General features: G+C 45.7%; 1 long non-coding RNA gene across 1 annotated transcript; it reads left to right on the top strand.

The window, feature by feature from the left end:
• Nucleotides 1-296: 296 nt before the first annotated feature.
• Nucleotides 297-27,200, top strand: LOC134970253 (uncharacterized). Its single transcript, XR_010189744.1, has 2 exons — nucleotides 297-607; nucleotides 26,529-27,200. It is a non-coding gene; the product is annotated as an uncharacterized LOC134970253 (long non-coding RNA).
• The last annotated feature ends 307 nt before the right edge of the window (nucleotides 27,201-27,507 follow it).

Genomic DNA, 27,507 nt, shown 5'->3' with positions numbered 1-27,507 from the left:
TTGACCATGAATAATTTGAATTGGTCCTGGACCACCAACCCAGGGCACCCCAGGGAGCCACGGCACACAGTTTGGGAACCTCTGCTGTACGCTATGTTAATAGTACAATAATGCCATGTTGAAGTTAAGGATGTGGCAGTGTTAACGAAATATGCTTTCTAGCTTATGGCGCGGGCAGCAAGGGAAGTTTCTGGAGTGCCTCGAGGAAGGGAAGGACGGCATGAGGAGAGGGGAGCGTGAGCTACCTGAGAGGAGATAAGAGCCCGGAAGGTAACAGTTGAGGGGCGGCAGTTGAAGGGTGAGCAAGCCCGGCAGAGTGGAGGATCTTCTGGTGCGACCGCAGGTCTGAGCAGGTTGGCGGCAGCTAGCAGAGATTAGTGAGAGAGAGAGAAGCGGCTCCGCTCACCTGCTGTGGAGAGACGCCGGTGAGATAACAGACAGCGTCGGCGCTGAGGTCCGGAGCCTAAGCGGCAGCAGTAGTTAGATGGCACCCGGAGATCGCAGGTAGTTTATGCGCATCCCTGCACTGCTGTTAGGCTGGGAACAGGAAGGAGGAAGAGAGTCGGTCGGGGGAGAGCCAGATGACTGCATAGCAACCGCGGCTAGTGTAAGTGACCAGAACTAGCCTTAAACACTTGCATCTGGCGTAGCAAGCCTTACACCATTCCCGGCCGCCATTAGACAGCCTCCGCACTAATTATACCGTAGTTAGTATGTAACTGCACCAGCATCAGTACAACCGGAAAGGCAGCTGTTAGTGGGAGAGCAGACAGGACTGCCTGGTACTGAAGCTGACAAGTGATGAGGTAATAAATACACCTCATATATACCATCTTTCAGCTCACACTGTGTAATATATGGATGAGGTAAATTACATGGTTAATCACCACATTTCTCACATTCACTACTAGACTGTAAAAAGAACATTGCTCCTATAAGAGATTGTACACAGATGCGCTGGAGTGTGTGAAGCTCAGAGGATACAGAGACTGGAAATAATGTACTTGACCTGTAGAACAATTGTCCTTTGTTGCATGTAAATCCGAGGCAAGGATAGACTATTATCTGTAGTAACAAAGCAGTTAATTCCCATTTGGTAAAATGCTCAGGACAGTGTGAGAGGGAAAGTCAGGGGGAAATACCGCTTATACATACAGACTTAGGCGAAATTGCAAAGACTCCGTGAATTCCCCTGAATCTGAAGAGAGAGTTGCGTTGTATGCAATTATTACCAGTGACTACCAGGTTCTATGGGTCTCGCAACAACATATCAGAGCACCGACTAATACCCCTTTTCCACTAGCTAAATTTACCTGTGTTTTTGCACAGGGGAGCGCATCAACACAGGTTTTTAGTAAGTGGAAACGGCTCAACACAGGTTGAGTGACCCTGGAATCCTACCCGGGTAGCTACCTGGGTTGAACACTGTAACACGGTAATGACCCGGGTAATTGTGCAGTGGAAACGGTCATTACCCGTGTTTCAGAACCGAGTAACGAGTGACATCAATAGCTTTTACAGAGCTTACCCGGTTATAACTGGAAACAGATCCGACCCGGGAATAACCCGTGTTGAAGAACAGTGGAAACGGCGGGGCCGACACATGTTTTAGCCGGGTAAAACATCCCGTTATTGTTGCACAGAGAGAGGATGACTAGGCCAACGATAATAATTGTAATTCTTGGTTAGCTGGAAAAGATCACAGTTGGATATAATTAGCGCTCAAGGAGAGATGAGACTAGTGATCAGTAGCGGATCTTGCCACGGGCAAGCAGGACTTTTGCCCGGGGCGCCGCCTTCCGGAGGGCGCTGGCGCCATTCGGAGGGCGCCGCACCAGGGCAAGATCCGCTGCTGCTGTGCCCCCGCTGCCGCTGGCCGCTGTGAAGGGAAACTAGACGCTACGCGTCTAGTTTCCCTTCGTGGAGAGGTTCTTTACTGTGCGATGCGCGATGACGTCATCGCGCACGGCACAGCAAAGGTCCTCTCCACGAAGGGAACTAGACGCTACCCGTCTAGATTCCCTTCGTGGAGAGGACCTTTGCTGTGCGGTGCGCAATGACGTCATCGCGCACCGCACATTAAAGGACCTCTCCACGAAGGGCTTCACAGCGGCCAGCGGCAGCGGGGGGCACATTTCAGAGCGCTACAGTAGTCTGTACAGGGGGCTTAAATGACCACGCCCCCCATTGCCGCCTGGGGCGCACAAAGCCCCAGAACCGGCCCTGCTAGTGATCACCCTAAGGCAAGGAATGGCGCAGTAGTCGTAAAGCACTACTCCAAGCAGTTACTAATGTGATCTCAACTACTAAATGCATACAGACACTAAGGGCCCCAACGTGCACAAACAGACTAAGAGAACCCAGGTTACTCTGTAAACTCATTAACATTTTTGGAAGAGTTTTTGTACTGCATGCAATTCTTTCTGTATAGGCGGGGACTGGGGAATTAGTAGGGTGGATACTGAGTTACATCATACTTGCCTACTCTCCCAGAAGCTGCGGGAGGCTCCCATTTTTTGGGGCAGCCCCCCTGCACCCCCGGAAGAGTAGGCAGGTCTCCCGCATCCTGCTCGCATCCTAGTGATGTAGGCAGGATGGAGAGATACTCTCCTGAGTTCGCGGGTCCGTGGAGTGGGGAAGGGGTTAAAATTATGCGAATTGCGTCATTTTAGCCCCGCCCCTATCCCGCGGATCCGCAAATCGGGGCAGTTTCCTGAGGTGGGGGCGGGGCTTGGTGATGTCACGGTCCGGCCCCGCCCCCTGAAGTCTCCTGCAGCGTCCTCTCTCCGGGCTTCTCCCGGAGAGGAGACTTTCAAAGTAGGTAAGTATGAGTTACATGGATGTACCTTTTTACACTGGTCTGACTATATAATGGTTATTCCATTGGTTAGAAATTATTTGTGACTATTGTAATAAAAGTGTTATACTTACCATTGCCTGGTCGGTGTGAAGAAGAATCCGAGGGACCTGAAAGGGAAGAGAAGAGGTGTATGAATGTACCTTGGTGAGAGGTAATCTAAACGGCATCGATCATACATACATCAGCTAAGGACTTACCCAAACAAGCCGGATTAATTAAATTAGTTTGAGTGAAGGCACAATATACACATAGACACATAGCCCTCACATAGTAGTAGCCCTCCCATAGTCTAGCAACTATTACATTGAAAGGGGGGGGGGGGGGGGGTTACACCAGTGACGTGCGGTGGGGTGAGGCAGAGCCTTTCCTGTCATACTATCGTTTGTGCCAGAGTTTTGACTCTATAAAGTATATGAAAAATACAAATAATATGTTTGAAATATCTTCTTTGCATTATTGTAATGATTTTTATAGCCCAAACTCTGGAGTAAAAAGTCTATGGCAGGTGAGGCAGTGCCTCACCTGTCTATCTTTTCTGAACATCTCTGATCAAAACTCACCAAATTTCCAGGAGTTTATACTGCTGCACCTGTGCATAATGGCTCCTATATTGTATGTAAATCTGTCTCTGGGGCTTGCCAGTGCCTCCTGAGCCATTTGGCTCACCGCACGTCCCTGGGTTACACCATATATACTGCGCTTGTTTTTTTTAGCCAGGAAAGTTCCCCCAAATACTCATTTCTCTTATGTCCTAGAGGATGCTGGGGTCCTTTTTAGTACCATGGGGTATAGACGGTTCCGCAGAAGCCTTCGGCACTTTAAGACTTTTTCTCTGACGTCCTAGTGGATGCTGGGGACTCCGTAAGGACCATGGGGATACAGCGGCTCCGCAGGAGACAGGGCACAATAATAAAAGCTTTAGGATCAGGTGGTGTGCACTGGCTCCTCCCCCTATGACCCTCCTCCAAGCCTCAGTTAGATTTTTGTGCCCGGCCGAGAAGGGTGCAATCTAGGTGGCTCTCCTGAGCTGCTTAGAATAAAAGTTTAAGTTAGGTTTTTTTCTTTCAGTGAGACCTGCTGGCAACAGGCTCACTGCTACGAGGGACTTAGGGGAGAGAAGTAAACTCACCTGCGTGCAGGATGGATTTGCTTCTTAGGCTACTGGACACCATTAGCTCCAGAGGGAGTCGGAACACAGGTCTCACCCTGGGGTTCGTCCCGGAGCCGTGCCGCCGACCCCCCTTGCAGATGCCGAAGTTGAAGAGGTCCAGAGGTCCAGAAACAGGCGGCAGAAGACTTTCAGTCTTCATAAGGTAGCGCACAGCACTGCAGCTGTGCGCCATTGTTGTCAGCACACTTCACCAACAGTCACCTACTGTCACTGAGGGTGCAGGGCGCTGGGGGGGGCGCCCTGGGCAGCAATGTATAATACCTTTTTATGGCTAAAATACATCACATATAGCCCTTGAGGCTATATGGATGTATTTAACCCCTGCCAGATCTCACAAACTCCGGGAGAAGAGCCCGCCGAAAAGGGGGCGGGGCCTATTCTCCTCAGCACACGGCGCCATTTTCCTGCTCAGCTCTGCTGTGAGGAAGGCTCCCAGGCTCTCCCCTGCACTGCAGTACAGAAACAGGGTTAAAACAGAGAGGGGGGGCACTTATTTGGCGATATGATTACATATATAAAAATGCTATAAGGGAAAACACTTGTATAAGGGGTTGTCCCTGTATAATTATAGCGTTTTTGGTGTGTGCTGGCAAACTCTCCCTCTGTCTCCCCAAAGGGCTAGTGGGGTCCTGTCCTCTATCAGAGCATTCCCTGTGTGTGTGCTGTGTGTCGGTACGTGTGTGTCGACATGTAGGAGGACGATGTTGGTGAGGAGGCGGAGCAAATTGCCTGTATTGGTGATGTCACTCTCTAGGGAGTCGACACTGGAATGGATGGCTTATTTAGGAATTACGTGATAATGTCAACACGCTGCAAGGTCGGTTGACGACATGAGACGGCCGGCAAACAAATTAGTACCTGTCCAGGCGTCTCAGACACCGTCAGGGGCTTGTAAAAACGCCCATTTACCTCAGTCGGTTGACACAGACACAGACACGGACACTGACTCCAGTGTCGACGGTGAATAAACAAACGTATTTTCCTTTAGGGCCACACGTTTCATGTTAAGGGCAATGAAGGAGGTGTTTCATATTTCTGATACTACAAGTACCACAAATAAGGGTATTATGTAGGGTGTGAATAAACTACTTGTAGTTTTTCCTGAATCAGATAAATTAAATGAAGTGTGTGATGATACGTGGGTTTCCTCCGATAGAAAATTATTGGCGGTATACCCTTTCCCGCCAGAAGTTAGGGCAAGTTGGGAAACACACCTTAGGGTGGATAAGGCGCTCACACGCTTATAAAAACAAGGGGCGTTACCGTCTCCAGATACGGCAGCCCTCAAGGAGCCAGCTGATAGGAAGCTGAAAAATATCCTAAAAGTATATACACACATACTGGTGTTATACTACGACCAGCAATCGCCTCAGCCTGGATGTGCAGCGCTGAGGGGGCTTGGTCGGATTTCCTGACTAAAAATATAGATACCCTTGACAGGGACAAGATTTTATTGACTATAGATGCATTTCTATATATGCGAGATGCGCAGAGGGATATTTGCATTCTGGCATCAAGAGTAAATGTGATGTCCATATCTGCCAGACGAAGACACGACAGTGGTCAGGTGATGCAGATTCCAGACGGCACATGGAAGTATTGCCATATAAAGGGGCGGTCCATCGGACCTGGTGGCCATGGCAACAGCTGAAAAATCCACCTTTTGTTACCCCAAGTCACATCTCAGCAGAAAAGGACACAGTCTTTTCAGTCTCAGTCCTTTCGTCCCCATAAGGGCAGGCGGGCAAAAGGGCCAGTCATATCTGCCCAGGGGTAGAGGAAAGGGAAGAAGACTGCAGCAGGCAGCCCATTCCCAGGAACAGAAGCCCTCCACAGCTTCTGCCAAGTCCGCAGCATGACGCTGGGGCAGTACAAGCGGACTCAGGTGCGGTAGGGGGTCATCTCAAGAGTTTCAGCACGCAGGGGGCTCACTCACAAGTGGACTCCTGGATCCTACACGTAGTATCCCAGGTGTACATTGGAAATTCGAGACGTCTCCCCCTCACAAGTTCTTGAAGTCTGCTTTACCAACGTCTCCCTCCGACAGGGAGGCAGTATTGGGAACAATTCACAGGCTGTATTCCCAGCAGGTGATAATCAAAGTACCCCTTCTACAACAAGGGAAGGGGTATTATTCCACACTATATTGTGGTACTGAAGCCAGACGGCTCGGTGAGATCTGAAATATTTGAACACTTACATACAAGGGTTCAAATCAAGATGGAGTCACTCAGAGTAGTGATAGCGAACCAGGAAGAAGGGGACGATATGGTGTCACTGGATATCAGGGACGCTTACCTACATGTCCAAATTTGCCTTCTCACCAAGGGTACCTCAGGTTCGTGGTACAGAACTGTCACTATCAGTTCAGACGCTGCCGTTTGGATTGTCCACGGCACCCCAGGTCTTTACCAAGGTAATGGCCGAAATGATGATTCTTCTTAAAAGAAATATGGACGCTTTCCTGATAAAGGCAAGGTCCAGAGAACAGTTGGAGGTCGGAGTAGCACTATCGTAAGTAGTTCTACGACAGCACGAGTGGATTCTAAATATTCCAAAATCGCAGTTTTTTCCGACGACACGTCTACTGTTCCTAGGGATGATTCTGGACACAGTCCAGAAAAGGATGTTTTCTCCCGGAGAAGAAAGCCAGGTAGTTATCCGAGCTAGTCAGGAACCTCCTAAAACCAGGAAAAGTATCAGTGCATCATTGCACAAGGATCCTGTGAAAAATGGTGGTTTCTTACAAAGCGATCCCATTCGGTAGATTTCACGCAAGAACCTTTCCGTGGGATCTGCTGGAAAAATGGTCCGGATCGCATCTTCAGATGCATCAGCGGATAACCCTGTCTCCAAGGACAAGGGTGTTTCTTCTGCGGTGGCTGCAGAGTGCTCATCTATGAAAGGGCCGCAGATTCGGCATTCAGGACTGGGTCCTGGTGACCACGGATGCCAGCCTGAGTGGCTGGGGAGCAGTCACACAAGGAAAAAATTTCCAGAGAGTGTGATCAAGTCTGGAGACTTCTCTCCACAAAAATATACTGGAGCTAAGGGCAATTTACAATGCTCTAAGCTTAGCAAGACCTCTGCTTCAAGGTCAGCCGGTATTGATCCAGTGGGACAACATCACGGCAGTCGCCCACGTAAACAGGGCGGCACAAGAAGCAGGAGGGAAATGGCAGAAACTACAAGGATTCTTCGCTGGGCGAAAAATCATGTGATAACACTCTCAGCAGTGTTCATTCCGGGAGTGGAAAACTGGGACGCAGACTTCCTCAGCAGGCATGACCTCTACCCGGGAGAGTGGGGACTTCATCGGGAAGTCTTCCACATGATTGTAAACCGTTGGGAAAAACCAAAGGTGGACATGATGGCGTCCCGCCTGAACAAAAAACTAGACAGATATTGCGCCAGGTCAAGGGACCCTCAGGCAATAGCGGTGGACGCTCTGGTAACACTGTGGGTGTACCAGTCAGAGTATGTGTTCCCTCCTATGCCTCTCATACCAAAAGTACTGAGAATCATAAGAGGGAGATGAGTAAGAACGATACTCGTGGTTCCGGATTGGCCAAGAAGGACTTGGTACCCGAAACTTCAAGAGATGTTCACGGAAGACCCGTGGCCTCTACCTTTAAGAAAGGACCTGCTCCAGCAGGGGCCTTGTCTGTTCCAAGACTTACCGCGGCCGCGTTTGACGGCATGGCGGTTGAACGCCGGATCCTGAAAGGGCATTCCAGATGAAGTCATCCCTACCCTGGTCGAAGACAGGAAGGATGTAACCGCAAAACATTTTCACCGCATTTGGTGAAGATATGTTGCGTGGTGTGAGGCCAAGAAGGCCCCTACAGAGGAATTCCAACTGGGTCGTTTCCTACATTTCCTGAAAACAGGACTGTCTATGGGCCTAAAATTAGGGTCCATTAAGGTTCAAATTTCGGCCCTGTCGAATTTCTTCCAGAAAGAACTGGCTTTAGTGCCTGACGTTCAGATGTTTGTAAAAGGGGTACTGCATATACAGCCTCATTTTGTGCCCCAGTGGCACCTTGGGATCTCAATGTTGTTTTGAGTTTCCTAAAGTCACATTGGTTTGAACCACTCACCACTGTGGACTTAAAATATCTCACATGGAAGGTGACGATGCTATTAGCCCTGGCTTCAGCCAGGCGTGTGTCAGAATTGGCGGCTTTATCATATATAAAGCCCTTACTTAATTTTTCATTCTGACAGGGCAGAATTGAGGACTCGTCCTCAATTTCTCCTTAAGGTGTTTTCTGTTTTTCACATGAACCAACCTATTGTGGTACCTGCGGGTACTAGGGACTTGGAGGACTCCAAGTTACTTGACGTTGTCAGGGCCCTGAAAAATATGTTTCCAGGACGGCTGGAGTCAGAAAATCTGACTCGCTGTTTAGCCTGTATGCACCCAACAAGATGGGTGCTCCTGCTTCTAAGTAGAGATGAGCGCCTGAAATTTTTCGGGTTTTGTGTTTTGGTTTTGGGTTCGGTTCCGCGGCCGTGTTTTGGGTTCGAACGCGTTTTGGCAAAACCTCACCGAATTTTTTTTGTCGGATTCGGGTGTGTTTTGGATTCGGGTGTTTTTTTCCAAAAACACTAAAAAACAGCTTAAATCATAGAATTTGGGGGTCATTTTGATCCCAAAGTATTATTAACCTCAAAAACCATAATTTACACTCATTTTCAGTCTATTCTGAATACCTCACACCTCACAATATTATTTTTAGTCCTAAAATTTGCACCGAGGTCGCTGTGTGAGTAAGATAAGCGACCCTAGTGGCCGACACAAACACCGGGCCCATCTAGGAGTGGCACTGCAGTGTCACGCAGGATGTCCCTTCCAAAAAACCCTCCCCAAACAGCACATGACGCAAAGAAAAAAAGAGGCGCAATGAGGTAGCTGTGTGAGTAAGATTAGCGACCCTAGTGGCCGACACAAACACCGGGCCCATCTAGGAGTGGCACTGCAGTGTCACGCAGGATGGCCCTTCCAAAAAACCCTCCCCAAACAGCACATGACGCAAAGAAAAAAAGAGGCGCAATGAGGTAGCTGTGTGAGTAAGATTAGCGACCCTAGTGGCCGACACAAACACCGGGCCCATCTAGGAGTGGCACTGCAGTGTCACGCAGGATGTCCCTTCCAAAAAACCCTCCCCAAACAGCACATGACGCAAAGAAAAAAAGAGGCGCAATGAGGTAGCTGTGTGAGTAAGATTAGCGACCCTAGTGGCCGACACAAACACCGGGCCCATCTAGGAGTGGCACTGCAGTGTCACGCAGGATGGCCCTTCCAAAAAACCCTCCCCAAACAGCACATGACGCAAAGAAAAAAAGAGGCGCAATGAGGTAGCTGTGTGAGTAAGATTAGCGACCCTAGTGGCCGACACAAACACCGGGCCCATCTAGGAGTGGCACTGCAGTGTCACGCAGGATGTCCCTTCCAAAAAACCCTCCCCAAACAGCACATGACGCAAAGAAAAAAAGAGGCTTTTTACTGATATTTGGTGTTTTGGATTTGACATGCTCTGTACTATGACATTGGGCATCGGCCTTGGCAGACGACGTTGCTGGCATTTCATCGTCTCGGCCATGACTAGTGGCAGCAGCTTCAGCACGAGGTGGAAGTGGATCTTGATCTTTCCCTAATTTTGGAACCTCAACATTTTTGTTCTCCATATTTTAATAGGCACAACTAAAAGGCACCTCAGGTAAACAATGGAGATGGATGGATTGGATACTAGTATACAATTATGGACGGGCTGCCGAGTGCCGACACAGAGGTAGCCACAGCCGTGAACTACCGCACTGTACTGTGTCTGCTGCTAATATATAGACTGGTTGATAAAGAGATAGTATACTCGTAACTAGTATGTATGTATAAAGAAAGAAAAAAAAACCACGGTTAGGTGGTATATACAATTATGGACGGGCTGCCGAGTGCCGACACAGAGGTAGCCACAGCCGTGAACTACCGCACTGTACACTGGTTGATAAAGAGATAGTAGTATACTCGTAACAACTAGTATGACACTATGACGACGGTATAAAGAATGAAAAAAAAACCACGGTTAGGTGGTATATATTATAATAATAATACAATTATGGATGGACGGACTGCCTGCCGACTGCCGACACAGAGGTAGCCACAGCCGTGAACTACCGCACTGTACACTGGTTGATAAAGAGATAGTAGTATACTCGTAACAACTAGTATGACACTATGACGACGGTATAAAGAATGAAAAAAAAACCACGGTTAGGTGGTATATATTATAATAATAATACAATTATGGATGGACGGACTGCCTGCCGACTGCCGACACAGAGGTAGCCACAGCCGTGAACTACCGCACTGTACACTGGTTGATAAAGAGATAGTAGTATACTCGTAACAACTAGTATGACACTATGACGGTATAAAGAATGAAAAAAAAACCACGGTTAGGTGGTATATATTATAATAATAATACAATTATGGATGGACGGACTGCCTGCCGACTGCCGACACAGAGGTAGCCACAGCCGTGAACTACCGCACTGTACACTGGTTGATAAAGAGATAGTAGTATACTCGTAACAATTAGGATGACACTATGACGGTATAAAGAATGAAAAAAAAACCACGGTTAGGTGGTAGGTATATAATAATAAATAATACAATTCTGGTCGGACGGACTGCCTGCCGTGTGCCGACACAGAGGTAGCCACAGCCGTGAACTACCGCACTGTACACTGGTTGATAAAGAGATAGTAGTATACTCGTAACAATTAGGATGACACTATGACGGTATAAAGAATGAAAAAAAAACCACGGTTAGGTGGTAGGTATATAATAATAAATAATACAATTCTGGTCGGACGGACTGCCTGCCGTGTGCCGACACAGAGGTAGCCACAGCCGTGAACTACCGCACTGTACACTGGTTGATAAAGAGATAGTAGTATACTCGTAACAATTAGGATGACACTATGACGGTATAAAGAATGAAAAAAAAACCACGGTTAGGTGGTAGGTATATAATAATAAATAATACAATTCTGGTCGGACGGACTGCCTGCCGTGTGCCGACACAGAGGTAGCCACAGCCGTGAACTACCGCACTGTACACTGGTTGATAAAGAGATAGTAGTATACTCGTAACAATTAGGATGACACTATGACGGTATAAAGACTGAAAAAAAAAACACGGTTAGGTGGTAGGTATATAATAATAAATAATACAATTCTGGTCGGACGGACTGCCTGCCGTGTGCCGACACAGAGGTAGCCACAGCCGTGAACTACCGCACTGTACACTGGTTGATAAAGAGATAGTAGTATACTCGTAACAATTAGGATGACACTATGACGGTATAAAGAATGAAAAAAAAACCACGGTTAGGTGGTAGGTATATAATAATAAATAATACAATTCTGGTCGGACGGACTGCCTGCCGTGTGCCGACACAGAGGTAGCCACAGCCGTGAACTACCGCACTGTACACTGGTTGATAAAGAGATAGTAGTATACTCGTAACAATTAGGATGACACTATGACGGTATAAAGAATGAAAAAAAAACCACGGTTAGGTGGTAGGTATATAATAATAAATAATACAATTCTGGTCGGACGGACTGCCTGCCGTGTGCCGACACAGAGGTAGCCACAGCCGTGAACTACCGCACTGTACACTGGTTGATAAAGAGATAGTAGTATACTCGTAACAATTAGGATGACACTATGACGGTATAAAGAATGAAAAAAAAACCACGGTTAGGTGGTAGGTATATAATAATAAATAATACAATTCTGGTCGGACGGACTGCCTGCCGTGTGCCGACACAGAGGTAGCCACAGCCGTGAACTACCGCACTGTACACTGGTTGATAAAGAGATAGTAGTATACTCGTAACAATTAGGATGACACTATGACGGTATAAAGAATGAAAAAAAAACCACGGTTAGGTGGTAGGTATATAATAATAAATAATACAATTCTGGTCGGACGGACTGCCTGCCGTGTGCCGACACAGAGGTAGCCACAGCCGTGAACTACCGCACTGTACACTGGTTGATAAAGAGATAGTAGTATACTCGTAACAATTAGGATGACACTATGACGGTATAAAGAATGAAAAAAAAACCACGGTTAGGTGGTAGGTATATAATAATAAATAATACAATTCTGGTCGGACGGACTGCCTGCCGTGTGCCGACACAGAGGTAGCCACAGCCGTGAACTACCGCACTGTACACTGGTTGATAAAGAGATAGTAGTATACTCGTAACAATTAGGATGACACTATGACGGTATAAAGAATGAAAAAAAAACCACGGTTAGGTGGTAGGTATATAATAATAAATAATACAATTCTGGTCGGACGGACTGCCTGCCGTGTGCCGACACAGAGGTAGCCACAGCCGTGAACTACCGCACTGTACACTGGTTGATAAAGAGATAGTAGTATACTCGTAACAATTAGGATGACACTATGACGGTATAAAGAATGAAAAAAAAACCACGGTTAGGTGGTAGGTATATAATAATAAATAATACAATTCTGGTCGGACGGACTGCCTGCCGTGTGCCGACACAGAGGTAGCCACAGCCGTGAACTACCGCACTGTACTGTGTCTGCTGCTAATATAGACTGGTTGATATTTAAAGAGATATTAGTAGTATACAACAATACTATACTGGTGGTCAGGCACTGGTCACCACTCCTGCAGCAAAAGTGTGCACTGTTAATTAATATAATTGTACTCCTGGCTCCTGCTAACAACCTGCAGTGCTCCCCAGTCTCCCCCACAATTAATTATAAGCTTTTAATTTATACATTGATGACTGTGCAGCACACTGGGCTGAGCTGAGTGCACACAGACTGAGTCACACTGTGTGACTGACTGTGCTGTGTATCGTTTTTTTTTTCAGGCAGAGAACGGATATAGCAGAGAGAAGTGAACGGATATATTATATTAAATAAAAGTTAACTAGCAACTGCACTGGTCACTGACTGTGGTAAACTAACTCTGTCTGCGACTCTGCACAATCTCTCTCTATCTAATCTATCTATCTCTATTCTAATGGAGAGGACGCCAGACACGTCCTCTCCCTATCAATCTCAATGCACGAGTGAAAATGGCGGCGACGCGCGGCTCCTTATATAGAATCCGAGTCTCGCGATAGAATCCGAGCCTCGCGAGAATCCGACAGCGTCATGATGACGTTCGGGCGCGCTCGGGTTAACCGAGCAAGGCGGGAAGATCCGAGTCGCTCGGACCCGTGGAAAAAAAAGTGAAGTTCGTGCGGGTTCGGATTCAAAGAAACCGAACCCGCTCATCTCTACTTCTAAGCAGACGATTGCTCGCTGGATTTGTAATACAATTCAGTTTACACATTCTGTGGCAGGCCTGCCACAGCCAAAATCTGTAAAAGCCCATTCCAAAAGGAAGGGGGCTCATCTTGGGCGACTGCCCGAGGGGTCTCGGCTTTACAACTTTGCTGAGCAGTTACTTGGTCAGGGGCAAACACGTTTGCTAAATTCTACAAATTTGATACCCTGGCTGAGGAGGACATGGAGTCTCTCATTCGGTGCTGCAGGGTCATCCGCACTCTCCCGCCCGTTTGGGAGCTTTGGTATAATCCCCATGGTCCTTACGGAGTCCCCAGCATCAACTAGGACGTCAGAGAAAATAAGATTTTACTTACCGATAAATCTATTTCTCGTAGTCCGTAGTGGATGCTGGGCGCCCATCCCAAGTGTGGATTGTCTGCAATACTTGTACATAGTTAGAGAAGGTCCTCCGGTCATCGTGGCGGCTTGTAAGGTAACAGTGCAGCGGGGACGCTGCGCGCCATGTCTCTCAGCGGTTGCAGAGCGCGCAGGGGGGCGCGCTCTGAGCGGCATAAAACCTTTTCTCTCTCTGGCTAAATAAGTGTATTCCCCACCTGTGGGGACCCCCGGGGGCCAGTACAAAGATTCTCCTGTTCTGAGGGAAACGTGCCATTGCTAGGGGGCGGAGCTTCTCCTCAGGCATCCAGTTCACTCACCAGCGCGCCATTTTCTCCTGCAGACGCCGCTGTGAGGATCCACGCTGCTCTTCTCTGCCACGGCTACTACAAGTACCAGCGGTTATACAAGGGAAGGAGCATTTAAAGATATTATATATATATATATATTATAGTTATATCAATTGGTGATAAGCGTTTATCGTGTGTGCTGCACATTATATAAGGGCGCTGGGTGTGGACTGGCAAATCCCTTGTGTTTCTCTAATAGACTTCTCTGTGGGTCTGTCCCCGATAGCTCCTGTGTGAAAGGGGTCTGTGTGGGTGTGTGTGTACACGCGTGTAACATGTCAGAAGTCGGGGGGGGGAGTCCTCACCTGAGGAGCCCATTTTAGATGCACAAGAAGGTAATGTGATGGCTCTTCCTTCCCAAAGAGAGCCGGAGTGGGTGAAAAAGTACTATTTTTACAAAAGAGGGGGCCCATATGCCGGCTTTTGTATAACCCTCGCTGGGACATGTGCGAGACATGGTATGGGCTCTGGTACGGGGATAGTGTTCTTGCTGTCTTCTGCGCATGTGTCATAATTCCCTCAATTTCTTCTCAATATTATACATCTGCGGCTCTGAGCGCTGGATTTAAAAGGGCAATAGTAATGCATGCAAAACAAGCCTGATTCTGCAGGTATTACTATTGCCCTCTTAAATTCAATGTTCATTAGCAAGTTGCTTCTGATTGGGCCCCTCCCACTGACAGTATATTCAATGTTAGCGAGTTGCTTCTGATTGGCTTACTCCTTCTGGGCCCCTCCCACCGCATTACGTATTTGAAGTTTCCGTGTGGGTTGCGCCAAGCAATACGTTTCCTACTTGATTTTGGAAGACAGAAACAGATGTTTATATTTAATAGAACGGAATTTGTACTTTTATTTTGAGAACCTTTAGTAAATTCACCCCTATGTATCCTTCAGCCCTCTCTTTACCCCCCTTTACTTCTGTATGGGATGTAGTCGAAATTTCAACTGGCAAAATGCTGACATGGTCAAAAAATCGACAAACGGTCGACTTGGATATAAGATTGACAGGGTCATACAGTTGACAGTTAAAAGGCAAAATATCGACATTAAATAAATAAACGTCGACAGTCAAAATGTTGACGGTCATCCCAAAATATCAGAGCTGAGTACTCGTTTATACCTCTTATCATATCACAATTTTAATATTAAAAGTATTTCCTCGGCTCGCACAAGCCGCGCATAACGTCTCTGAGACACCATCGTCACGGCAGCTTCCTATCTGCACAAACGGAAATTACAAAACGCACTGAATCAGAATAAAATACCCTTTTATCACTTTCACACGTCTAATAAATGTCTCTTACAGGTTTCAAACAGAATGTTTTACTTTTATATTTATTTCAATTATAAACTCTGCCCGCAGTTATGTAGGATATGGCGGTTCTCTCACCCCGCACAATGTAAGATTGCCCGTCCTTGATACTGACATAAAGAAGACGTGTCTGTCTCAAGGAGCGGTCTCTAGGGATGGCTGCCCTGGGTACTGGGGAGATGACGAGACAAGCAGCCGGATTGTCTCTTCAGTGTCAGCTCTGACAGGATTAGAAGCGTGACTACAGCAAGTACATAGCAACCGGCAATGAAGCTGCCAGACCCTGCGCTTTGGCTGGACGGCCAAGAATCATGTCCAGCTTTTATTAAGACACACACGGTGCAAGTATAAATAGTCAGGGAGGGACCCCCGGGTCCGCAGCTGCCTCACGTAATCTCCAGAGATGGCTGCCTGGGATAGCAGAGAGCAGCCTGAGGCGGGTTTGTTGTCCAGTGTTACTGGCTGATATCAAAATGGCTGCTTGGGCGGGGATACCCCAACAAACGGCGATAGTGAGAGGGGAGAACAGTCAATCAATCTTGGCAAAAAAATGCAATTAATCAGTGATTACTGTTGCTGCTGTATGTTGGCATCATTGCCAATGTAAATTAAAAATACTATTGGGGAGATGTACCAAGACTTGGAGGGATGGGGGGGGGGGGGGGGTATTTATCAAAGCTCTAAGAGATTTAGGGGGACATTTACTAAGCAGTGATAAGAGCAGAGAAGTGAGCCAGTAGAGAAGTTGCCCATGGCAACCAATCACCACTGAAGTAACATCTATACTTTGCATACTATAAAATGATACAGAGCTGCTGATTGGTTGATGAGGAAATTTCTCCACTGGCTCACTTCTCTGTTCTTATCACTGCTTAGTAAATGTCCCCATAAAGTCCCAGCCAATCAGTTTCTGCCTTACATTTTATAGGCAGTGTCTGAAATGACAGCTGGCAGTGGATTGGTTGGTACTATATCTCTCCCAACTGTATTTCTCTCCAAGCTTTGATAAATACCCATCTTGGAGAGAGATAAAACGGAGAAGTTCCCCAACGCAATCAGCTTCTACTACTGTAACTAATCCTTGTACACACACAGATAATTCGGACGGCCAAAATACTGCCACTCCTACGTCGTCTGTGAGTGAACAATAAGAATGCAGGCGCACCAATAATTATAAATCCATCAAAAAGATCTCCCAATTACAAAAGAAAAAGAGACTTTTAACTCTATACTGAATACCTCTTAATAAAAACAAGCTGCTCCCACTTTATAGCTAGAAGTGAACTATACGTGTGTACCAGATATATATTTAAAGAGAGCGCTAGGTACCTGCAATATCTATTAATCAATTATATGGCTCCAGATAATCTCTTATGCCAACATATACATATATATAGAAGAGTGCATAGAATTTTATAAAAACAGTTTATTGCACATAAAAAGAGCTAAATATTTTATTACTTTAATGAGCTTAATTTGTTGGTTAATTATTCACATGCATGAAAACACCCAAAAAGCTACAAAAAGCAGTACATTATAACATATTATTCTAATAGTAAAAGTAGCTATTAAGGCAGTCCTTAATATCCAGCTCCACTGAGGTACATATGTTTCCACTCTTTGTATTTCCACTAATGTGGCTGTATTTGATGATATCCAATAACGTTATTAAGTAGGCTACTTAGTTAGAAGGAGTGTTACTTTATATCTAGAGACCGTAAGTTAGTATCTCTGTAGCATTGATATGTCCAGATCCGGTTCTAGAGATAACCTATTGGCTGCTTGTAACTAATCAGCAGCAGCTGGTGCTGTATTCCTATATACCACAGTTTAGAAATATAGTCCTGCCAGTAAAGGAATCGGTGCAGTTGTATAGCTCACCTCCCCGTCGCCAGAGATAAGGATGTTGTGCTCCGGAAAAAAAGACGTGCCCGGCTGCGGCAGCGCGCCGCTGGATGTTCCCCTGCCGGAGTCGCTTATTTCCCGCAGTTAGTAGGGCTTCACGCGCTGGTCTCAGATCTTCTCATTAGAGGGTGAGGGAGCGGCACCTGGCATTCTTTACTTCTAGGGCGATGTCCTAGAAGTAAAGAATGGTAGTATAACCACCTCCACGTTTAAGAAGGAAGTGGATTGTAATAAGTTCTTACATTATTCAAGCTGCCACTATTTGCCATGGCTTAGAAAGAATGATATAGTTTCCTAAATTCTGAAGGTGTATCATATAATGTGCTCATAATATTTAATTGTATTTCTTTTTAACTTCCCCCTTGATGCTGGACATGCCCACTATCTGGAAAGTCTTGGGGGGAGGGTGCTGCTGCCATGGCCCATGGGTAGACCTTACACCTCTGGTGCTGCCCATGTGGGGCCACTAGTACAAATTTTTCCAGGGCCGCTTTTTGTTCCCAATCCGCCCCTGATCGACAAGCTTGTGATCTTACCCTTGCACTCCTAGAGCAAGATTACCCTGAGGAAATCTTGAAGGAAGCAAGGGAACAAGCTAGAAAGAAAGATCGAAAGACACTACTTACCACCAAGAAAACTAGTCCCATCCTCTCTATGGAAAACACTCAACTTAGATTTGTAACCAAATATAATTCTAGTTCAAGGGAAGTCAAGCATTTGTTAAATAAGAATATGTTAGTTCTGAAGGCAGACAAACTGTTGGCACCTCTATTAGAGGTGGAACCACAGATTGTCTTTAAAAAGGCTAGAAATTTACAGAGTTATCTAACCCCCAGTCACTATGTGAGTTCTTCCCTGGTTATGAAAACTGATAAGACATGGCTTGACGAGTTTCCCTTGAAAAAAGGTCATTTTAGGTGTGGTCGTCCAAAGTGCATGACATGGAAACATGCAATACATAATAGCACACATTTTCGTTCCACTACCTATAATACCGAGTTTGAGATTAAGGGTCATATTGACTGTAACTCAACATATATTATTTATTTAATTACCTGTAGATGTGGGGTTCAATATGTGGGACGAACCACCAGAAAACTCAATATCAGGTTCTTAGAACATAGGCGAAACATAATGAAGGGGTTAAGAACACATAGCCTGTCTGATTAGTTACAAGCAGCCAATAGGTTATCACTAGAACCGGATCTGGACATATCAATGAGATACTAACTTACGGTCTCTAGATATAAAGTAACACTCCTTCTAACTCAGTGGCCTTCTTAATAACGTTATTGGAAATCATCAAATACAGCCACATTAGTGGAAATACAAAGAGTGGAAACATATGTACCTCAGTGGAGCTGGATATTAAGGACTGCCTTAATAGCTACTTTTACTATTAGAATAATATGTTATAATGTACTGCTTTTTGTAGCTTTTTGGGTGTTATCATGCATGTGAATAATTAACCAACAAATGAAGTTCATTAAAGTAATAAAATATTTAGCTCTTTTTACGTGCAATAAACTGTTTTTGTAAAATTTTATGCACTCTTCTATATATGTATATTGGCATAAGAGATTATCTGGAGCCATATAATTGATTAATAGATATTGCAGGTACCTAGCGCTCTCTTTAAATATATATCTACTACTGTAACTGTCATTAATCTAGCACAGTCTGTGAAATAACAGATTGGTCGCGATGGGCAACTTCTCCATTTTATCACTCTCAAAGGTTTGATATATACCTCTCCCCCTAAGTGCGCAGTTGTGGAGCGGCAGTGTGTGCCACGGAGGGGTTGGGGGCATTTTATCTTTTCCTCAGCTAGCACGGGCCCCTGACAGCCTGGGCCCTTATCAAAGATATGCAGACAGGGCTGGTGCAGTGCTCTATGCCGCCTCCCCCATATGCTCTTCCAGCCCATATGGGCCCGTGCTGCCCCCAGGGCTCTGCACCCTGAGTAACGGCACCATTCTCTCCCATCCCTAGCTACGGCCCCGTATGCATACCAGATAACATGACGTAGAAGTGGTTTGTATTATGTGTAAGGGGGAGATTTATCAAACCTTCCAAAGAGGACAGGTGGACATGTTGGCCACAGCAACCAATCAGAGTCTAGCTGTCATTTATTTTGTGCATCTTAGTAAATGACAGAATCTGATTGGATGGTATGGGCGACACCTCTGCTTTTCCTCATGTAGACGGTTTCATAAATATCTCTCAGACTAGTAGGAAAGGAAGCTCCAGGTAAGACAGTCGGCGGAATTCCCTGCCAGCTATGTATTTTCCAGGCCTGCAGGACGGATCAGGTTCCTGCCTGGTAACCCAGAGGTGGGTGCAAGGGCCTCAGTGAATCTCCGCGGACCGGTTTGCAGAATGATTCACCAATATCTCCAGCAAACTGATTCTTTCTTTTATTTCTTTATTACATAAAAATGTTTAAAAACACATTTCAGATGTATAAAAGGTAACGTACGTTTGCTCTTATTTTATCTAAATTGTTCTTAAAACAGCTCCAATAAATACATTTAAAAAGACAATTTGTTTTTGAATTCCAAAAATATTATTTCCATGTGACTTTCACTAACTGATACACGGCGGGATGTACTAATAATCCTCGCGAGCCATAGCCTGCTATCGCACCGATGATAATCGCATATGTACTAACGTATGTGATTAGTACCGCAATGCAATGGCAGTGGGCCCCTGCGAAGATTGGTGGTGCAGAGGAGAGGGTGTTGCGTGGGTCTCCGTCACCTCCCAGCCCTGGGAGGAGGTGTCGTCTGCTGTCAGTTACGGGTTCCTCACTTCCTCCCTGCAGCACGGATGGCTGTGTTACTGGGCTGGGATCCGGGACTGCGATGGGAGTTGCCTGCAGGCAGGTATGGGGAGGGGTCAACGTGAGCGGCGCTGGGCGGCGGGTGCAACTGGATGCGGTAAGAAGCCCGTAGGCTTCTATTGGCTATCGCCATAAAAAGATGGTGATGCCCTCCGCATCGAAAAGCGGATGGCCTGGTCTTAGTACATTTGAAAATGCGGTTAAAACCCCGTAAACGGGGAATTTACCGCATTTTTCTTTTAGTACAACCCGCCCACAATGTCCAAAGTTACAGATACAAAAAAAATCTAAAGATCGAATAAGGTGTAAGTAATGTAAGAATATGAAGCGGTCAGACTAGTAGCTACAGTATCATCCGCAGTCACGTTCTGCGTTTCTGTCCTCTGTGTCTGATAGGATGCACTGAGCCCAACGCAGCTGCTGTAAAAATGATCCTGATAGAAATGAACGCCCTGTGCGTCGGATACATTGCCACACGGGCAGCGCCACATCTGATAAATAACCGGGCTGACAGAGTGTCGGTGACGGAGGGGGAATCAAAGTTACTCATTCCGGCAAATATTCCCTATCTGATCTCAACCTCCGCGTTCCTTTAGAATGTAGATTATTCATGGCGCCCGCATTGTGTCACAGGATGAAAGAGATAAGAGAAATCTATTCATTATTTGAACTGTTACTAATACAGAGTGAGACAGAGCTGTCACCAGACCTGCGATACTGTGTATATTCTGTGCCCTGGCTTCCCAGTCATTTACCTATTATACTACTGCGCCGGGCACCTGCTGAAGGGCAGCTTCCAGCCGCTCACAGGCGTGCATGGACCTATAGCTGCCAGACAGCCACAAGGACATTTCAAGGTGGTACAGCGCCAGCCTCACCTGGTTGTGCCCTGGCAGAGGCATAATAAGGATTGTGGGATCTAGGTCAGAGGCAGATAGGCAACTACTGCTCTTATCATGCCCATGAGTGCTGGAGGGATATATAATATATAATGCCAATTGCTAAGGTTTCCATGGTTTCTTTATTACCTGTCAAAGCTCAACACCACAGCCTCCATCTGAAGCATAAGTGGGGGGGATTTAGATGCATTCAGCCAATCAGAAGTGGCACGTCATCATCAACATCATTAAAGAAGTGCAAATTGTGTTTCCATCCAACTTTACACGCCTCTTACCATTTAATAAAAATCTGCAACTGAATTCTATTAGTGCCCTTCACCCACTTCCCTGCTTTTTTTCCAATAACAACTCAGAAAGTATTTTTTTACTGATTGAATTAAGTTAACAAAATCTATTTAAAACTCATCCAACGCGATTTTATTTTAAAACAAATCATTCTAACTAAATGCATAACATTAACATCTTTATTTTAAAAAATATCGACTGTTCATATATTGGACTATCGATAATCGGAACATCACGACATCGCAGCTTTACATAGACTGGGAGGCTGTGGGCTGTTTCATTTACATGTCCCTCGGCTTCTGCTACTCTTTATACTGAGGGCCTGGGAGGTCCCTCTGAGATTGGCAGCTTCTGGAAGATTATCTTCCTGCAGCCGCCCAGTAGGAAATATTGACTGGTCACATAAAATCATTGGTGCTACAGTTCTGTTAGCAAGTCCATACTAGAACTTGTTAGAAATCTCCCAATGGTGCATACATGCAGGGCAGTAGGACCCAGGGAGGTCTGTCCTCCAATCTGATGTATTAAAGCACATGTGCTGCAGCTATCTTGTAGATCCTTACTTGTACAGTGATATTGTGTGAGATGTGACGTAGTGAAGGCACAAGTCTCCCACTTGGCTCCAAAGTGATAATCTGCATAAAGCTGTTCCAGCATCCTGTACCATTAACTGCAAGCAGCATGCACTCACTGACTGGTGAGCTGTATAGAACCCCACTACGTTGAAGCTACCATCAATCGGCAGGGTGTATACAACAGTGAGTACGGCTGTACCTGTTATACTTCAATAAACCTACACCACTGATAAAGTAACTGGGGTGTGCAGAGTTTGAGTCATCTGCTGGTGTGTACCTAGATAACTGTGCGGATTCCACCTGCACACACATCATTCCCAAGAGAACTAAGTAACAGCCATGGCATAAACATCATGGCAACAAGCCCTCCAACATGTACAAAGGCAAAATCTGCCCAGCTAGATGTTCCACTGTTCTGCTCTATAGAAGAGAAGTGTTACTGAGGTGAGGGGCGACCGCCCTGTTCGCCCCCCCGTCTGGATCCACCACTGTAGTGCTGGGTCACAGCAACTGTTGAACACCCCTAGTCATGGCCCTGGTTGTGTCCATCTGTTTCCATTGGTGCTGAACAACTGTAGAACTACAGAGGGTTTAGTATATGCCACTCAAGGCTACAGTCTTGTATTGAAGAGATGGGAGAAATATTTAAGGAGTGAAAACAATTTTAAAACTGGTCCAGACATCCCACTAACACCCTGACCGACCCAAACCCAGATTTGTCAGATTGACTGTCCAAGATTGTCTGCTGTTATTGTTGAAAGGGCCGCAGGGCCATTGTTTTTTACCATCGTCTTCTTGCTGACGTGTGACAATTTGTATATTTTTGTAACTTTACTGACAGTTCAAAAGCCGGATTATAAAGTCCAGCAATGTTCTGTGAGCAGGGCTGTTTCTAGCCAATTTGACTCCCAGTGCGAGATTTAAAAATGCGCCCACCCCCCATGACATAAAAAAATGTGCCCCCCCACACACACACACCTAGATGAAAAAACAACAACTTGTGCGCGCACCCGGCAAGGGGGCGTGGCCTCATCTAAATGGGTGTGGCCTCATTTAAATGGGCATGGCCTCGTCTGAAAAGACTACCTCACAATCCAGTTTTTGACCCTGCTCCAACAGATCACGACCACCACAGGAAAAAAAAAATTCTACCATATTAAGCCCCACACAGTAATGCCCCCTGCACCATATTATGCCACACACCGCAATGCCCTTGATACATTAAATCCCCACACTACGGCAGGCAAGAGTCCCCATTTCACACATTACGGCAGGTGTCCCCATTTTACACATTGAGAGAGAGAGAGAGAGAATACTTACAGAGGCGATTACCGCTCTTTGGCCCGCCTCACCAGTAGCTCCTCGCGCCGGCCTTTCCCTCTTCCTAACTTGGATCCCTTTCTGTACTCCGCTCGGGGGGGGAAGGAGTATCGCGGAGTGACGGGGTTGCGTCGTGACGTAACGACGCAACCGTGTCATTCCGTGAAACTCTGCCCCCCGAGCGGGTTACTCTGGGAGAAATAGGAGGGGGAAGCAGGGAGCCACAGTTAGTGCCGCGGCGGGCGCCCAGTGCGGTTGCACTGCTCGCCTGCCCCAAGAAACGGCCCTGTCTGTGAGCCACAACAATCAGCTGTCAGATTTTAGTTGCCTAGTGTAGCAGGCTAATGATATCTACCAACATTTGGGCATTTGGGACAGGGGGGCTTGACCGTGGTTCACTAGGTGCGTGTCTGTGTCCAGGGTCGGACTGGCCGACAGGGGTACCAGGGAAACCACCGGTAGGCCCCACTGCCTGAGGGCCCACTCCTTCCTCTAGGGATCAGGTTCCAGAGTGTGCACTTGTATTATACATGGTAGATATGTTGCATTACACTGCACTAAACTATTGTGTATTTCAAGCCTCTGTGGAGGCTGGCCACACCCCCTTTGTAAGCTGGCCACACCCCTAAGTATGGACCCCTATAACTGCATCTCCCCGGTGGGCCCTTCATGCCCCAGTCCGACACTGTCTGTGTCACAAGTGTGGCTGCTCAATCCACCCCCCCAGCCAGGGGGGGTTGGTTATACCCACGATCTTAGATTTTACCACAAAGGGTGATCGTGGGGTGGTGGTGGGGGGGAAATACCCACCAAATCTCCACCTCATTCCCCCCATAAATGTCTGGATCGTGGGACAGCAGAACACTCCTGACCTGCCGACATTGGGCCATTGGGGGGGATATGTGTAATGTGTATGTATAGGGCACTTTATTACATCAGTATATTGTTTTTGGAAAGAAGTAACAGTGCAAGCTATACCTTGCGATCTTTTGGACTAAGCTTGTCCCGCACAGCGTCTATGCGCCATCTCCTAGCACGGAACCATTTCCAGTATTAAATGTCTTATTTTACATCAAAGAACATCATGTTTTCAGTCAAGGAATTACTGTAGTATGAGAGTAGGTGACATCCACACTCTGAATATTTAATATGACCATAATAGATGCATGCGGTGTAATCAGGTCAAGTCAAAGCTCTGAGTTGGCACGATTCTGCTTACTGCCTGCAAAATGCCATCTATCCTTGTTTACCAGCTCTAATTAAAAAGGCGAAATTAAAAGTCAGCACATGCAATTAAGTAAAAGCGCTGCACGCCATTGGAAAGTTTTGCGTGCCAAGGAACTATCTACCCTGTGATAAGGTGGAATGGGGTGAGATTTATGCTCAGCAATAACTGCGCTGCTTATGATCCTGCATGTCCAATAACGAGTACTGGCTGGGATTTTTAGTTCATCGAACTGAAAAAATGAAGATATTGAATTCCAGTAAAATACATAACAGAGTTTACATCTATTGTACAGCACAATGGATATAAGTAATAAACGTTGGGATGACGGATGTGGGGAGAGTGGTTTTTAATTAAACAAATAACAAAATGATTCGCCAAGTGTTAGCATGCTCTGGCAGCCATTGCAATTTGGCATGACAAGATTAGCTGATACCAGTAAAAAAACAACATTTAGGGGTCTATTTACTAAGCTTTGGATGCAGATAAAGTGTACATAGATAACGTACCAGCCCAGGGGCAAATGCAGGATTTGTAGAGGGGGGTTTCCAGACATGATATTTTTCAAATCACACATCCTTACTTCAACGTTTCGGAGTTTAATCCATCATCAGGAAGGATGCACTGCAATGTTATGTATCATTCCTGATGGTGGATTAAACTCCCAGATGCTGAAGTAAGAACGTGTGATTTTTGCCATGCTTTTAACCTGCTGGAGTGCCAATCATTTCAGCCAAGTATTGTATTTCAGTGCTGCAATGTGAGCACAGTGAATTCCTAATGGAGTGTGTGTGTGTGTGTGTGTGTGTGTGTGTGTGTGTGTGTGTGTGTGTGTGTGTGTGTGTGTGTGTGTGTGTGTGTGTGTGTGTGTGTGTATATGTAACATTAATGGACCCCCCAAAAAAATAAATAAATAAGTAAATAAAAATACATAATTAAATAAATAAATAAATAAATAAATAAATGGATCCGACGAGAAGCCTTCCAGACAGGCATATTCTCAGTGGCACTCCAGGCCTCAAGTAACTAACATCAAAACACTGATTTAACGACGTTTCAGATATTGAATATATCTTTTTTCAAGGCTGATCCTTGAAAAAAGATGTATTACACGAATGATACGTTGGTAAATTAGTCATGTTAGTTACTTGAGGCCTGGAGTGCCATTTAGAATTTGCCTATAGACTGTATATCACATAGAAGGAACCCCCAACACAAATATTTTATATGAATATTAATGAACCCCCCCAAAAAAGATATATATATACTACATACACACACATATATAATATGTGTGAGACACGCACGCACACTTAATGCAGCAGCTGCACCTGGAACATGGAGTCCTCCACTGACTCCCTCCTCCTGCTTGATAGTACACTGCATCCACACAGTGCAGTCAACGGCCCGTGGCTCCGGGGGAGGAAGAGCAGCAGTTACCTTTCGGTCGTCTACTCTCTGTACAGGGGGCCTCCACTGACCCGCTCCTACAGTATGTCAGTGCCGCTCACCAAGCGCCGTCGATTGGCCGCTGTTGCAAGGGGGTGGGGGGAGGAGTAGTGCTGTTTTGTGTATTCCAAAGCAGAGAGCTCTCATGGATAGAGCTCTCTCTGCGGAGCTGTCGGCAGCTACGCTTGCGGCTGCGGATGGCAGTAACTGTAGAGGAGACAGTTGCCGCTGACTGAAAAAGAACTTTGTCTGTGTGGGGGGGGGGGTTTCTGGGTACTCAGAAACCCCCCCTGCGTGCGCTACTGCAGCCAATCAGCTCCCAACTGCCAAGTCACAGGCTGTGTTTGAAAAATGACAGGAACTGATTGGCTGGCACTTTATCTCCAGCGACTTTATCTCCATCCAAAGCTTAGTAAATAGACCCCTTAATTCTGTTTTTTACATTTTTTTTTTAATTATTATTTTTTTTTTTCAAAATGTTTTTATTACATTTTTCTTTTAAACATTGTAGTTACAATACCAACAAAGCAGTAATTGAAGTAGTGAATGAAAAATATTACAATTATAGAATGACTAAAATACAGAATGTTATATCAATTACACAGAAGCCATAGAATATCAGCAAGTCATGTAATCGATCAGTGAAGAGTCATCTCTCAATGAGAGAGAATGGAGAGAAGAAAGAAAAGGAGAAAGAGGAAAAAGAAAAAAAAAAGGGGGAAGAGGGGTGAATAGAGCGAGAAAGAGAGGAGGGGGAAGGATCGCCTGCGGCCCAATGACTCCCAGTCAGGTAAGTATTTTATCCCAATTGAATGGGAGGGTCTGTTTTTTACATTTATTAACTCCCCACCCACTGCCCATGAGGTGGGCAGTGGGTGGGATCCCACACTGTGGTTCCCCGTTATAGTGCACCAGCACTGACTGTTAATGTCTAGAGACGGTAATGGAAACCTCGGGAACCCCCACTCTTTGTACCCCCAATTCTTCCAATACCAGTGTTATGAGTGCTTACCGTGACTTTGAATTTACAGAACCCACTTCTCCTATAACAGCCCCCTTTCCTGGAACTATAATTGGATGTCAGGACTTCAATTCTTAGTAGTGTAAGCTCAAGATCACAGACACATTTAAAGAGAACAGGACACCTTAGAGATTACTAAAACTTTATACAGAAAACAGCATGCCAGGTCTTTTATATAGCACTAATTAATGTTTTGCTGGACAATTCTCTCACATAATATAAGTCTTTTTCAAAATAGAGAATTACTGAGAAGTAACAGATTATTTGCTTGCATAGGTAAATGTCTTGTATAGAAATATTGCACAGTTCTTTGAAATAGAACAAGTTTATTTCATAAATGTTTTACTGGACAATACTCTTTAATAATAAGTATTTTCCACAATAGCGAATTGATAAGAAGTAACAGAAACAGTATTCTGCATGCAAAAGTAAATGCCTTGCAGAGAAATACTGCACAATTCTTTCTATTAGCACATGTATATTTCACAGTAGAAATTTGCTAACAGCTAATAGATTTCTTGAACACTACAAGTAATTTGCACTGCATCAAGCAGTAGATCTTC

This window comes from Pseudophryne corroboree, chromosome 11 (genome assembly GCF_028390025.1).
Source record: "Pseudophryne corroboree isolate aPseCor3 chromosome 11, aPseCor3.hap2, whole genome shotgun sequence".
NCBI lineage: Eukaryota > Metazoa > Chordata > Amphibia > Anura > Myobatrachidae > Pseudophryne > Pseudophryne corroboree.
Note: the sequence above shows the minus strand (reverse complement) of the source record. Positions and strands in the feature narration are given on the sequence as shown.